Source organism: Erinaceus europaeus, chromosome 10, assembly GCF_950295315.1.
Source record: "Erinaceus europaeus chromosome 10, mEriEur2.1, whole genome shotgun sequence".
Classification (NCBI taxonomy): domain Eukaryota; kingdom Metazoa; phylum Chordata; class Mammalia; order Eulipotyphla; family Erinaceidae; genus Erinaceus; species Erinaceus europaeus.
Window position 1 is genome coordinate 60,425,304 of NC_080171.1, and position 14,662 is coordinate 60,439,965.

The window sequence follows — 14,662 nt, forward strand, 5'->3', positions numbered from 1 at the left end:
TTTTATTTCTCTTTCTTTTGTTCTCTATCTCTACCTCTGTTTCTCTTTCTATATCTATCTCTCCCAGTAAAATAAATCAAATATTTTTTTAAAAATAACAATGGAGGAGCAGGTGAGATATCTCAGCCTGCTAAAACACCAGTTTGTATGCTTGAGACCCCAAAGACTTCAGGTTCAAGTCCTGATACCAGTTTATACCAGAGCTCCTGATACCAGTTTATACCAGAGCTAGTCTAGTCTCTTTCCTTTTTCATTCTCTCTCTCATCATAAATAGATAACTTTAAAAGAATAGAAAATGGATTCCAGCTTTATGATATCTAATATGCAATAATAATAATAATAATAATAGAGCAACAAATCTTACTGTCTGAAAGCTATAGTGATTATGAGTGAACCCAAGGAGAGAAAGAGGGGGACAAGGTAGAGAGACTCTTTAGTGTGATGGCACTAAAACTCTAGTGGGGGTGTGATGAGTTCTATGTACACATGAAGCTGTGAAACTATATCACCCCAATTTTATAGTACTGTAAACCAATGTTAAATCAATACACTGAAAAAAATATATATGGGAGCAGAGATAGCATAATGGTTATGTAAACAGTCTCTCATGCCTGAGGTTCTGAGGCCCCGCATTTAATCCCCCACACCACCATAAGCCAGAGATGAACATTAATATATGTGTGTGTGTGTGTGTGTGTGTGTGTATACACACACAAGCACATATATCATGCTCACCAAGCCCAATATCCTACTGCTATCTGCTGTAAAGACTACCTATCACCTCTTTCCCCCATCCCACAGAAACTCTCTAAGCACCCCAAAAACTGCACTCATCAGAGTTGAGCACCTTTCTGATTTACACACAAACTGGTATAGTTTAGCAGTCAAATCCACCTTTCTTCAACCTTGCTCCTTTCTGACTGATGGCTCCGAGCGGTTGATGACTCTGTATACAGTTTAACTCTACTCTGTCACTTGGATGTGTGCCCTGTGTTCTTTCTCAGATGAGGGGCAGCAGGAAATCAAAGAGCAACCAGACTCTTTATCCCAGGATCTAAGCTCTTTTTTCCACTCACTTCATATCCTCAGGCAAATTGCCTAAAACCCTCTGAACATTGGTTTCCTCATTTATCAGATGAGGATTGGGCAGACCTGCTATGCTGGCTTCTGTGGCTTATTGTAAGGATCAAAAGTGATAACTTAGGGGAAATCCCTTTGTAAATTGTAAGTTTCTGTGCACAAGTTAAGGATTATTATAAAGAGGTTAGGTGGCCTATCATCAAAAATAAATAAATGAATTCCTTTTTTAATGGTTTAATGGTTTTTTAATGGTTAATGGTTTTCAATATAGTCTGTCACACACACACACACACACACACACACACACACACCACACATATATAAAACCTTTGATCTCCTTTTGGTTGGTTCTAAGAGACATGCCAAGACCCCAATGTTCCTTCCTGTCCCCTTCCCTCCTGCCTTAGGGAAAATAAAAAGTAAAATTTCTCAATCAAAAAAGAAAGAAAAGAAGAAAGAAGGGTAGGAATAAAGCAAGATGAGAAAAAAGAAAAAGACTGGAGAAGAATGGAGAAAGAGATAAAGGTAGAAAAAAATTTTAGTTGAATCAAAATCTTATAAACTTTTAATTTAATTTTATTGACTGGAATCTAATTGGATTCTAATAGGGGTTGAAGTAGGTTAAAGTATTAGAATATAATTTCATGGGAGTATCTTTAGCAGAACAAGTGAGATTTTGGCTTCTGATTTTGTTTATGTCTCCCAGCATAATGTACTAGAAGGATGTACTTAAGGATTTTTCCTTGATTCAGGATAGATAAAAAAGGATGTACTTAAGGATTTTTCCTTGATTCAGGATAGATAAATATGGATCTGATGGACAAATGTTCTGTTTTGATTCTAATAGTAATGTGGAAACAAAGCAATGTAAAACTCTTTTAAGGAATCTCCAGATTATTTTTTATAGAGGTTAAACCAATTTACATTCCCACCGGCATCTACTAAAGGAAATGAAAATATCTATCTGAATAGACCTCTCCACACATATTTATAGAAGCAAAGTTTGAAATACCTCAAACTTGGAAGCAACCTGGATGCCTAATGATCTATGAATGGCTAAAACAGCTGTGTTACATATACACAATTGAATGATAAGCAGCTGTTACAAATGTGCGGTTGAGATCTCTTTTATAATATTATGGTTGGAACATGAAGGTGCCATGCTGAGTGAAATAAGTCAGAAATAAAAAAGAGTGATATTGAATGATCTCGCTTATATTTGGAACTCAAGAATAAATTACAGTAAGGGAAGTATAAGGTAAAAGTTGGACTAGGTGTGGCATATTGCACCAAAGCAAAGAACTCTGAGGCAGGAGGGAAGGGGACAGGATAAAGGAACATTGGGGTCTTGGCATGTCTTTTAGAACCAACCAAAAGGAGATCATATGATGGGGTGGCCTTATAGTGACTAAAGAGTCATCATTAAAGTATGCCTATCTCTTGCCCTTATTCAGCTTTTGCAGTCCTTGCTTTGCTAAGGTTAGCTTAGGAGTGAGTGAAAGAACTGTAATAGGAAATAGGTGAGGAGGGTATCTAAGTCTAATTAGATACTATTTCATTATGAACTTTATACTGACTTACTGCACATTATTATGTACTTTTGCTTTCAGGTCTATATTTTGCCCTAGTTAATGGATACATGTGAGCATATTCTCTATCTCACGGGACCTGTTCTATATCTAGGTTTTGGGACTTTGTTAGAAAGTGAACCCCTATGTACTTAGAGAATACTATGAAAGTAAAGTTCTCACCAGAATAATGAGGCTGAAGGGTTGACATTTCATTCCTGATGTCTCTGGACACAGTCTGAAGTGAAGCATGCTGCGGTGTTACTTGTTTACTTGATTAGGTTGGGATCAGCGGATGCTATATCATTTGGTATGAATTGAGAGAAGCATGCAGGAAAGTGAGCCCTACCCTAGAGGTTCCAGGAATGGGGGAAATATAGGCTTTATTGAGGAAGCAGGAGGCTCTTGCTGTCTTAGGGTTAAGAAGATAATAGATAGTTATTGCTATAATCACATTATTTGGCAATTGGGTTAACTTTGAAATATCCCTTTGTTAGGATTTATTGTATCATACACAACATCACCATAATTTATGTCCTTTGACATTATTTTTATATAGCTGTGCCACTGGTTGCTTCTGTTCTCCCTGGTCTAGGTTTTTAAGAGAATCAACATATCAAAGACTCAGCCTAAGTATTAAAAAGATTCAGTCTGTGCTTTAAAAAGTTGAGACATTCAATCGATTTTTCACCTCTCATATTAATTTAACAGTGATTTATATGACTACAGATTAATAGGAGTGTATATAAACACCATTTCCACCACCAAAAGACTATGTTCCATATCACCCCTGCCCCTCCCCTGCCAACCCGGGAAGCGGAACATCCACCCTCACCCTTACCCCAGGGTTCTTACTTTGGTGCCCTACTCCAATTCAGTAAAATCCTGCTTTTAGTTTCCCTTTCTGTTCTTCTTTCTCAACTTCTGTTGATGAGTGGGATCATCCCATACCCATCTTTATCTTTCTGACTTAGCTCACTTAACATAATTCCTTCTAGCTCCATCCAAGATGGGCCAGAGAAGATGGGTTCATTGTTCTTAATAGCTACATAGTATTCTATTGTGTATATATGCCACAGCTTTCTCAGCCACTCATCTGTTGTGGGGCACCTGGGTTGCTTCCAGGTTTTAGCTTTACAGTTTTAGATTACTGGGTCATATGTAACGCCCGTGTCTAGCCTTATGAGAGTTCTCCAGACTGCTCTCCACAGAGACTGGACCAATTTACATTTCCATCAGCAGTGCAGAAGGTTTCCTCTGTCCCCACAGCCTCTCCATCATTTCTTGCTGCTGTCCTTTTTGATGTATGCCATTCTCACAGGGGTGAGGTGATATCTCAATGTTGTCTTTATTTGCATTTCTCTGACAATCAGCAACCTGGAGTAATTTTTCATGTGTTTGTTAACCTTTTTCAATCTCCTCTGAGGTGAATGTCTTGTTCATATCCTCTGCCCATTTTTGGATGGCGTCATTTGCTTTTTTTGTTGCTAAGTTTGCTGAGCTCTTTGTATATTTTGGTTATTAGTCTCTTGTCTGATGTATGGCATGTGAAGATCTCCCCTTCTGTGAGGGGTCTTCTTGTTTGTGTGATAGTTTCTTTGGCTATGCAGAAGCTTTTCAACTTGATGTAGTCCCATTGATTTGTTCCTTCAGTCTTCCTTGCAATTGGGTTTATATCATCAGAGATGTCCTTGAGGTTTATGTGGGAAAGTGTTCCACCAATGTTTTCCTCTAAGTATTTGATAGTTTCTGGTCTAACATCCAGGTCCTTGGTCCATTTGGAGTCGATTTTTGTTTCTGGTTACATAAAGTGGTTCAGTTTCATTCTTCTACATGTTTCAACCCAGTTTTGCCAGCAGCATTTATTGAAGAGAGCTTCCTTTCTCCATTTAATACTTTGGACCCTCTTATCAAAGATTAGATGTCCATAGGTGTGGGGGACATTATGAGAATTTAAAAATGTATAGTGAAATATGGAACTGGGGTTTCAGGGAAATTTAATATATGATATACTTGCTTAATTTAAGTATACATGCATGAAATATATAGAATATTGCTCCAGTAAAGTGATAGCATATTTTATAAAATAGAAAAGTAAAATTTAAATAAAATCTCTCTTTCTTGCATCCTTCCCATATAGTTATTGCTGGGTTACAGTGCCTGCACACAACTCCGCCACTCCTGTTGATCATTATATTTTCTTGTTATTTCTTTTTTTCTTATAGAAATAGAGAGGAGAAGAAGCCAGTTGCTTGAACACATTACCATATGCAAGGACTTGGCTTCAAGTCTCAGGTCTCCACTAGCAGGTCCCTATCTAACCTATTAAATAAAAGATAATAAATACTTAAAAAATAAATAGTGAAAGAGAAACCCCTGCATCACTCCTCTAGCACTTGTGAACTTCTCCTACTGCAGGGCTTGATATGATGATATGTGTACTATACTGAGAGTACCCCTGCCTGACCACACACTGTCTATTTTATGATATCCTCTTTCTCGAAGTATATTACCTTTGGTCAAACTCTAGATAGTTTTATTTTTTAACCTTTTTTTCCTTTATTGGGGGATTAATATTTTATATAACTTCTAGATAGAAGTTCTCTTACACACACACATGCACACACACATACAGGCACACATACTCATAAACACACACACAGAGTCAATCGAATTGCATTGTTTTCATCTTCAAATACTCCAGGATCTTTGACAAGTATGCCATCAACATTCATTCCCCTCTTTCTCTCTTTGTTATCATCCAACAGCCCCTTCTTATAATTCATTGAAGAATGAAGAAGCTATCCTAATTACTTCCTTTTCACATACTCCCCAGTTTCCATTTATGACTCTGTCAGTGCCCATCAAATACTAGTCCTTCTAAATTTCTTGTTCTCCTCAAAGCTATCTCAGTTCATGATCAATCTTAAATGATCAATGATAGCTGCTACATGTTGCTAACTTCTGCACAAAATACATCAGTCACTGTGTGCAAGTGATGTTCCATCACTGGTGAGTGTTGAAGCAGTGCTACAGATCTCTCTCTCTCTCTCTCTCTCCATCTCTTCATCTCTCTCTCTCTCTCCCTCTCTCTCTCTCCCTCCTTCCTTCTCTCCCTCCCTATTTCCCCTGACCCTCTCAATTTCCTTCTGTTCTATCAAATCAAAGAGAAAGAAAAAAGGATTTTTAAAATATGATAAAAATGGCTGCCAGAGTACTGGATTTTTCATAGCAGGCACTGAGCACCAGCAACAACTCAGGTAGCAATTAATTAATAATAAATTATTCTCTTGAATAGAATTTTCTGATAATATCAAAAATAAAATGGATATAACACCCACTTAAAGAGTAGTTATATAGATTTTCAGTAGGGTTTATTTAGAAATGCAGACAGTCCTTAATGCCTCCAAAGTAAGAATGTTACTACTGTTGCAGTTTACTTTCTCATTCCATGGGTCTAATTTTTTTTAATTGATTTATAAAAAGGAAAAACTGACAAAACTATAGGATAAGAGGGGTACAACTCCACACAATACCCACCACCAGAGCTCTTTATCCAAACCGCCCCCCCCCCCATAGCTTTCCTGTTTTTTAACCCCCTGGGAGTATGGATGCAGGGTCATTATGGAGTGCAGAAGGTGGAAAATCTGGCTTCTGTAATTGCTTCCCCGCTGAACATGGGTGTTGGCAGGTCGATCCATACTCCCAGCCTGTCTCTTTCTTTCCCTTGCAGGGCAGGGTTCTGGAAAGGTGGGGCTCCAGGACACATTGGTGGGGTCATCAGTCCAGGGAAGTCTGGTTGGCATCATGTTTGCATCTGAAACCTGGTGCCTGAAAAGTAGTTTGCATATAAAGCCATACAATTTGTTGATTAATCATGAACTTAAAGGCTGGAATATTGCAGATGAAGATTTGTGGTCTCTGTTTTGAAGATAGCTAATAGGCCTATTTAAGTTATAGTCCAAAAATCCCATGACTTTATTAATTTTTGCTTGAGTTTGACATCTGATATGCAGGTAGACGCGAGTTATTATCTGGAGAGATCATGTCATGGCTGAAAGAGGGCTAGAAAGCTGGATCGTGGAAGAAAGTAGCTCCCAAATATGGGAAAAGTGTATAAATATTGCTTACTGTAGATATCATCGATTTGATCTGGGACCCATATTCAGCTTAGAAGCCTATGTAACCTCTGCATCCCTGTAGGTCTGAGCTCACATTCTATGGTCATGGGTAGGAATGTTTCAAGCTGTCCCAGTTTCAGGACCCATCTTCCTCAGGTGGTAGATAGAGTATGTTATCCAGCCTCCCTAAAGAGGATGGAACATTCTCTACCACTGTTGATCCAATTTGAAGGCAAGGTCCTATGGGGGCCCACAAAGAGGTCTATTGTGTTATTCCTGATAGAGATGACTGGTAACAATGGAGAGAGGGATCAATTATTCGAGGTCTAAACCCATCATGTCTGTTTGGGAATCTCAGGACTCCCTGCTGATGGGGTGACCTGATAGTGACAAAAGAGTCATCATTAAAGTATGCCAGTCTCTTGCCCCTATTCAGCTTTTGTAGTCCTTACTTTGATAAGATTAGCTTTGGAGTGACTGAGCGAAGTATAATTGGAAGTAGGTGAAAAGGGTATCTAGGACTCAGTAGATACTATTTCATTAGAAAATTTATGGTGTCTTCTTAGATCTTTCTACTTGCTTGTTTCATTTATTGACTCACTGCAGACTATTGTGCACTTTGCTTTCAGGTATATATTTTGCCCTAATTTATGGATACATGTATACATATGCCCTATCTCATGCACTGGTCTATATCTAGGTTTTGAGTCTTTATTAGGAAGACAGCCAACTGTAATGGAATTAGAGAATCCTATGAAAGGAAAGGTCTCACCTGAGTAATGAGGCTGAAAGGTTGACATTCCACACCGGACATCTCTGGACACAGTCCAAAGTGAAGCATGCAGAGGTGATACACATTGCATTTTGATTAGGTTGGGATCAGTAGATGCAGTATCATTTGGTACTAATTGAGAGGAGCATGCAGGAAAGTGAGTACCACCCTAGAGATTCCAGCACTGGGGGAAATATAGGCTCTATAGAGAAAGCAGGAAGTTCCTGCTATCTTAGGGTTTAAGAAGGCAATATGTAGTTATTGCTACAATCAAATTATTTGTCAATTGGGTTAACTTTGTAGATCCCATTGTCAGAATTTGCTGTATCATACACAACACCACCATGATTTATGTCCTTTGACATTATTTATATATAGCTGTGTCTTATAAAGTAATGCCACTGGTTGCTTCTTTTCTCCCTGGTCTAAGCTTTTAGAAAAGTCCACATTTCAAAGAATAAGTCATTATTAGAAATGTATTAACAATTTGAGACCACTGTTAAAATTCAGTCTGGTTACCTGTTTGAAGTCTTAAGTGCTTAGATTGAAGGAACATATACTCAGCCTATGGTCTGCGCATTGGTGAGAATAGATGTTCAGCTTTGCTGGAGGAGGGGGTATCAGGAAACAGTCCCTTGGTGGTAGGAAGGGTGTTGATGTACATTCCAATTAACTTGTAGTCTCATAAATCACTATTTAATTAATATGAGAGGGAGAAAAACTAATTGAATGTCTCATGGGTCTAAATTTTACCTATCTTTAGAACCATGGCATTTGATGTAAATAACTGTAGGTAGAGAGTTCAGTTTAAATTAAAACAAGTCTTATCCCAACACCTATGGGCATCTAATCTTTGATAAGGGGGCCCAAAGGATTAAATGGAAGAAGGAGGCTCTCTTCAATAAATGGTGCTGGGAAAACTGGGTTGAAACATGCAGAAGAATGAAATTGAACTACTTTATCTCACCAGAAACAAAAATCAACTCCAAATGGATCAAAGACCTAGATGTCAGACCAGAAACAATCAAATACTTAGAGGAAAACATTGGTAAAACACTTTCCCATCTACACCTCAAGGATATCTTCGATGAATCAAACCCAATTGCAAGGAAGACCAAAGCAGAAACAAACCAATGGGACTACATCAAATTGAAAAGCTTCTGCACATCCAAAGAAACTATTAAACAAACAGAGAGACCCCTCACAGAATGGGAGAAGATCTTTACATGCCAGACATCAGACAAGAAACTAATCACCAAAATATATAAAGAGCTCAGCAAACTTAGCCACAAAAAAGCAAATGACCCCATCCAAAAATGGGCAGAGGAAATGAACAAAACACTCACCACAGAGGAGATCCAAAAGGCTAACAAACATATGAAAAACTGCTCTAGGTCACTGATTGTCAGAGAAATGCAAATTAAGACAACACTAAGATACCACCTCACTCCTGTAAGAATGGCATACATCAAAAAGGACAGCAGCAACAAATGCTGGAGAGGATGTGGGGACAGAGGAACCCTTTTACATTGCTGGTGGGAATGTAAATTGGTACAGCCTCTGTGGAGAGCAGTCTGGAAAACCCTCAGAAGGCTAGACATGGACCTTCCATATGACCCAATAATTCCTCTCCTGGGGTTATACCCCAAGGACTCCATAACACCCAACCAAAAAGAGGTGTGTACTCCTATGTTCATAGCAGCACAATTCATAATAGCTAAAACCTGGAAGCAACCCAGGTGCCCAACAACAGATGAATGGCTGAGAAAGCTGTGGTATATATACACAATGGAATACTATGCAGCTATCAAGAACAATGAACTCACCTTCTCTGACCCATCTTGGACAGAGCTAGAAGGAATTATGTTAAGTGGACTAAGTCAGAAAGTTAAAGATGAGTATGGGATGATCCCACTCATCAACAGAAGCTGACTTAGAAGATTTGAAAGGGAAACTAAAAGCAGGACCTGATCAAATTGTAAGTAGGGCACCAAAGTAAAAACCCAGTGGTGAGGAGTAGACATGTAGCTTCCTGGGCCAGTGGGGGGTGGGAATGGGCGGGAGGGATGGGTCACGGTCCTTTGGTGATGGGAATGGTGTTTATGTACACTCCTAGCAAAATGTAGTCATATAAATCAGTAGTTAATTAATATGAGAGGGGGAAATCAATTGTATGTCTCAAAGGTTCTCAAAAGACAAACTGAATCTTTTTAATAGATAGGCTACGTATTTGATATGCGGACTCTCTCAAAAGCCTAGACCAAGTAGATTAGAAGCTTCCAATAGCACAGCTATATACAAGATACTGGGTACTGTACAGCAAACCATAACAAAGGGACTTTTCAAAGTTAACCCAATTAACAAATAATGTGTGGGTAATATTAACTATTGATTGTCTTTTTGAACCCTAAGACAGCAGGAACCTCACATCTTCACTATAGAGCCCCTACTTCCCCCAGTCCTGGCACCCTTGGATAGGGCTCACTTTCCCGTATGCTTCTCCCATTCCATACCAAATAATATTGCATCCGCCGATCACAACCTAACCAAAGCAACGATTGCCATCTCAACATGCTTCACCTCAGAGTGTATCCAGAGACTTCACGTGTGGAGTGACAACCCTTCAGCTTCATTACTCGGGTGAGACCTTTCCTTTTATAGTACACTCTAATTTCATCTCAGGTAGTTCACTTTCTAACAAAGTCCCATAACCTAGACATATACCAGTTTCTGTGAGAGAGAGCGTATGTGCACACGTATCCATAAACTACTGCAAAATATATACCTGAAAGCAGCATTACACTAGAGTTTGCAGTGAGTACCTCCCCAACACTTCCTCTCCACTATTCCAATCTTGGGATCCATGTTTGCTCAACAAATTGATTGGCTTTGTATGTTAACTCTCTTTTCAATCACCAGGTTCCAGATGCCACCAGGATGCTGGCTAGGCTTCCCTGGATTGAGGACCCCACCAATGTGTCCTGGAGCTCAGCTTCCCCAGAGACACACCTTACTAGGGAAAGAGAGAGGCAGACTGGGAGTATGGACCGACCAGTCAACACCCATGTTCAGCAGGGAAGCAATTACAGAAGCCAGACCTTCTACCTTCTGCAACCCTCAACGACCCTGGGTCCATGCTCCCAGAGGGCTAGAGAATGGGAAGGCTATCATGGGAGAGGGTGGGTTATGGGGATTGGGTGGTGGGAATTGTGTGGAGTTGTACCCCTCCTACCTTAAGCCTTTGTTCACTAATCCTTTCTTAAATTAAAAATTTAAATAAATAAAAAAAAAAAAAAAAAAAAAAAAAAAAAAAAAAAAATTAAAACAAGTCTTAGCAAAACTAAGGTTTTTGTTTGTTTGTTTTTCTAAAGGAAAATATTTAGAAAAAGTCAGATTTATTCACTGAAGGGTAAGATAAAGAAAAAATTTGGCGGTGCATCTTGAACCGAACACAGATGATTTGTGAATATTACATATACGATTAAAATACAAAGGTTGCTGCTTAAGAAGCATTTGGATAAATTCATAAGGGTTTTTTATGTTTTTTAATTTATTATTAATGAGAAAGATACACAGAAAAAGAGAGAGATACTAGAGATACTCATCTGGCTTAGGCTGGTTCTGGGGACTGAACCTGGACTCAAAGCCTCAGGCATGAAAGTCTTTTGCATAGTCATTATGCTGTCTCCCCAGTTTAAAATTGTTTCTACACAGAGAAGTATCAAGTTTAGAGTTCGTGGTAAAAGAAAAAAATGTATTCTATTATTATGTCATTATTTTTTCTACATTATGTTTTTTTTTATTAGGGGATTAATGGTTTAGAGTCATCAGTAAAATACAATAGTTTGTACGTGTGTAACATTTCCCAGTTTTCCACATAACAACTCAAACTTCCCAGTCCTCCTCTGCCATCATGTTCCTGGACCTGACCTCCCCCCATTTTGCCATTATTTTATATCATCACTATTTGATCCGCATGTATGAAATGTGATGGGGTTTTTTGTTTTTAATATTCAAATGTTTATTAATAACTCCTAGGAAATACTCATTTGTCATTTAAGTACATCTGCACAAATACACACATTTGTATTCTTATTTTCTGTGCCCATAGGAGATGTTATAAATTGAACTAAGAATTTCTATGTTCTATTGTTTTCTTATTAAGCAATTTATGGGTTCACAAAAGGTTCTGGAATCAAAAATAAGCTAACAGACTGCTTTTTTGTTAGTATTTTTTTATCATTTTCTAAGTACATGTTTTCTAAATACACATGGAAACAAAAAGTAAACATCTATGACATGTGCTGACAGAAATAAACATTTTAAAATATTCACCCCAACTTCAAGTGCAGTTTTAGATTAAACATGAAGCATAGACACAATAAGGTAACACAGAATCTAAACCTTTTCCCAAAAACATATTAATATTGCTCACTCAGACTAATCCTTGAACATATTTCTTCTTCTTAATATTCTGACCACTTTTTCTTAGAGAAGCTATGTTAGAAGACTTATAATTAAAATTTGTTTTTATGTTATCTTGAGAAGTAAATCATTAAAAAAAATTTATCAATGCTAAGGTGGGTTGAGGACCTAGTGCTCTACAGTGGAGGGAAATATAAATGAGACTTCATCTATTCAACAAGCAGTAAAGTGAGACATGCTAGTTAAGAAATGTGTGGTCCATGATTAAATCACTAAAGAAAATCTAACTTTATAGTATCTAGCAGGAAAAATAAAGATGAGTATGATAGCAGTAAGTGAAATACAAATAATTATAATCATAGGTTCACATTGAAATAGCATTTTTTGAAATGATAAAATTCTTAGCCTTGAGAATGTGTAACATTGCATTTACTTTACAAGGCTGCTGATTGATAAATTTCTGCCAAATAACTATATTATAAGCCTAATGATGAGAAATACAGAAAATCTCTTTGTAGTGACTGACCTAACATTGACAAGGGATATTATCTGTAATTTATTGCATATGAATAGTGGAAGCTGTCTCCTAGAAATTTTAGAGAAATCCAAAAGTACAAAGGAGAGATAAATAATAGAGAATAATAAACCAAGTAACAACTTATCTATAGATATTTGATCCTTTATAAATTTTAGCAAACATATATTATCTCCCTTTGAGCCATTATACTAAACATATTCCTAAGAGCCAGGAAATTACCTTAGTATAAGAGCACAGTGCTCGCATGCCTGAGGCCTTAGAGAGTTCAGTATCTGTCACATCCATATGCCAGATTTGATCAGTGATCCAGTATGTCTCTCTTTCACGTTCATTCTTTATCTATTAAAATAAATATTTAAAACTAAAATACTCATAATTTTATATTCTGAGCATGTTGTATATATCAGCTGATTCTGTTTTTGTTCATTGTTTTTATACTGAATTTTATTTTGCTGTTAATATTTTCTTTTTGATTCTGTTTCTATTTGCTTTAAGTAATCCCTATTTTCAACTTTTTTTGTTTGTTTGTTTGTTTGTTTTTGTAAATTGTTGCAGCTAGAAGCAGCTTTCATAGCACTTCTGCTTTAAGGTGTATAGTTTCCCTTAACGTATGGATACATGTGTACATATTACCTATCTTGTGGGCCCTGGTCTATATCTAGGTTTTGAGGCTTTGTTAGTGCACCACCCGAAGTGGAATTAAGCAGTCCTATGATCTAGAAAAGGTCTCACCAGAATAATGAAGCTGGAGGGTTGACATTCCATGACTGATGTCTCTGAATACAGTCAAAAATGAAAAATGCTGAGGTGGTACTTGTTGTATTTGCTGAGGTGGTACTGGTTGTATTAATTAGCTTGAGATCAGCAGATGCAATATCAATTGGTATGAATTCAGAGAAGCATGCAGGAAAGTGAGCCCCACCCCAGAGCTTCCAGGACTGGGAAAAATACGGATTTTATTTATTTTTTGGTGGGGGGGGGGAGACTGTTATTGAAACGCCCCAACCAGAGAAAGTTGGTGGAGAAAGTTGGCCACCTGGGAGCTCCCTCCACCCCTGCTGACTAAAATATGGGTTTTATAAAGAATGAGGAAGGTTTTTTTAAAAAATATATTTATTTCCTTTTGTTGCTCTTGTTTTATTGTTGTAGTTATTATTGATGTTGTTGTTGTTGTTGGATAGGATGGAGAGAAATGGAGAGAGGAGGAGAAGACAGAGAAGGGGAGAAAAAGATAGATACCTGCAGACCTGTTTCATGGTCTTTAAAGTGACTCCCCTGCAGGTGGGGAGCCAAGACTCAAACAGGGATCCTTAGGCCAGTCTGTGTGCTTGGCACCACATGCACTTAACCCGCTGCACTACTGCCCAACTCCCAGGGAAGGTTCATAGGGCTTAAGGCAATAATTATTGCTATAACCAAATTTTTTGGCAATTGAGTTAGCAGTGAAAATCTCATTCTTAGGATTTTCTATATAATACAAGACCTCACCATACTTGATGTACTTTAATGCCATTTACATATAGCTTTAGCTGATAAAGTAACACCACCAGTTACTTCTGTTCTCTCTGCCCTAAACTTAGAGGTAACTTAATATTCCAAAGAAAAAGTCATTATTAGAGATATATTAATAATTTTACCTCACTGTTAAAATTCAATCTGATTACTAATTTGAAGTCTTAAGTGCTTAGACTGAAGGAATATATTCAGAGCTACCTAATATACAGGTCCTTTATCCATTGGGAGTTCACTTTTGTTTCTGGTGAGATAAAATTGTTCAGTTTCATTCTGCAATTTTCAACCCAGTTTTCCCAGCACCGTTTATTGAAGAGACCCTCCTCCTTCCATTTAATAGTTTGGTCTCCCTTATCAAAAATTAGATGTCCATAGGTGTATGGGGTTTAGTTCTGGGCTTCCAATTCTGTTCCACTAGTCTGTGTATCTATTTTTGTTCCAGTACCAGACTGTTTTGATATGATGGCCTTAAAATATCTAGGAGTGTAAGGTCTCTATTTCTGTTTCTTTTCCTCATGATTATTTTGGTGATTTTAGGTGTTTTCTCATTCCAAATAAATGATTGTAAATTTTTTTTCTATTATCTTAAAGAAACTTTGTAGGACTTTGATGGGTATCGCATTAAACTTTTATATGGCTCTGGGT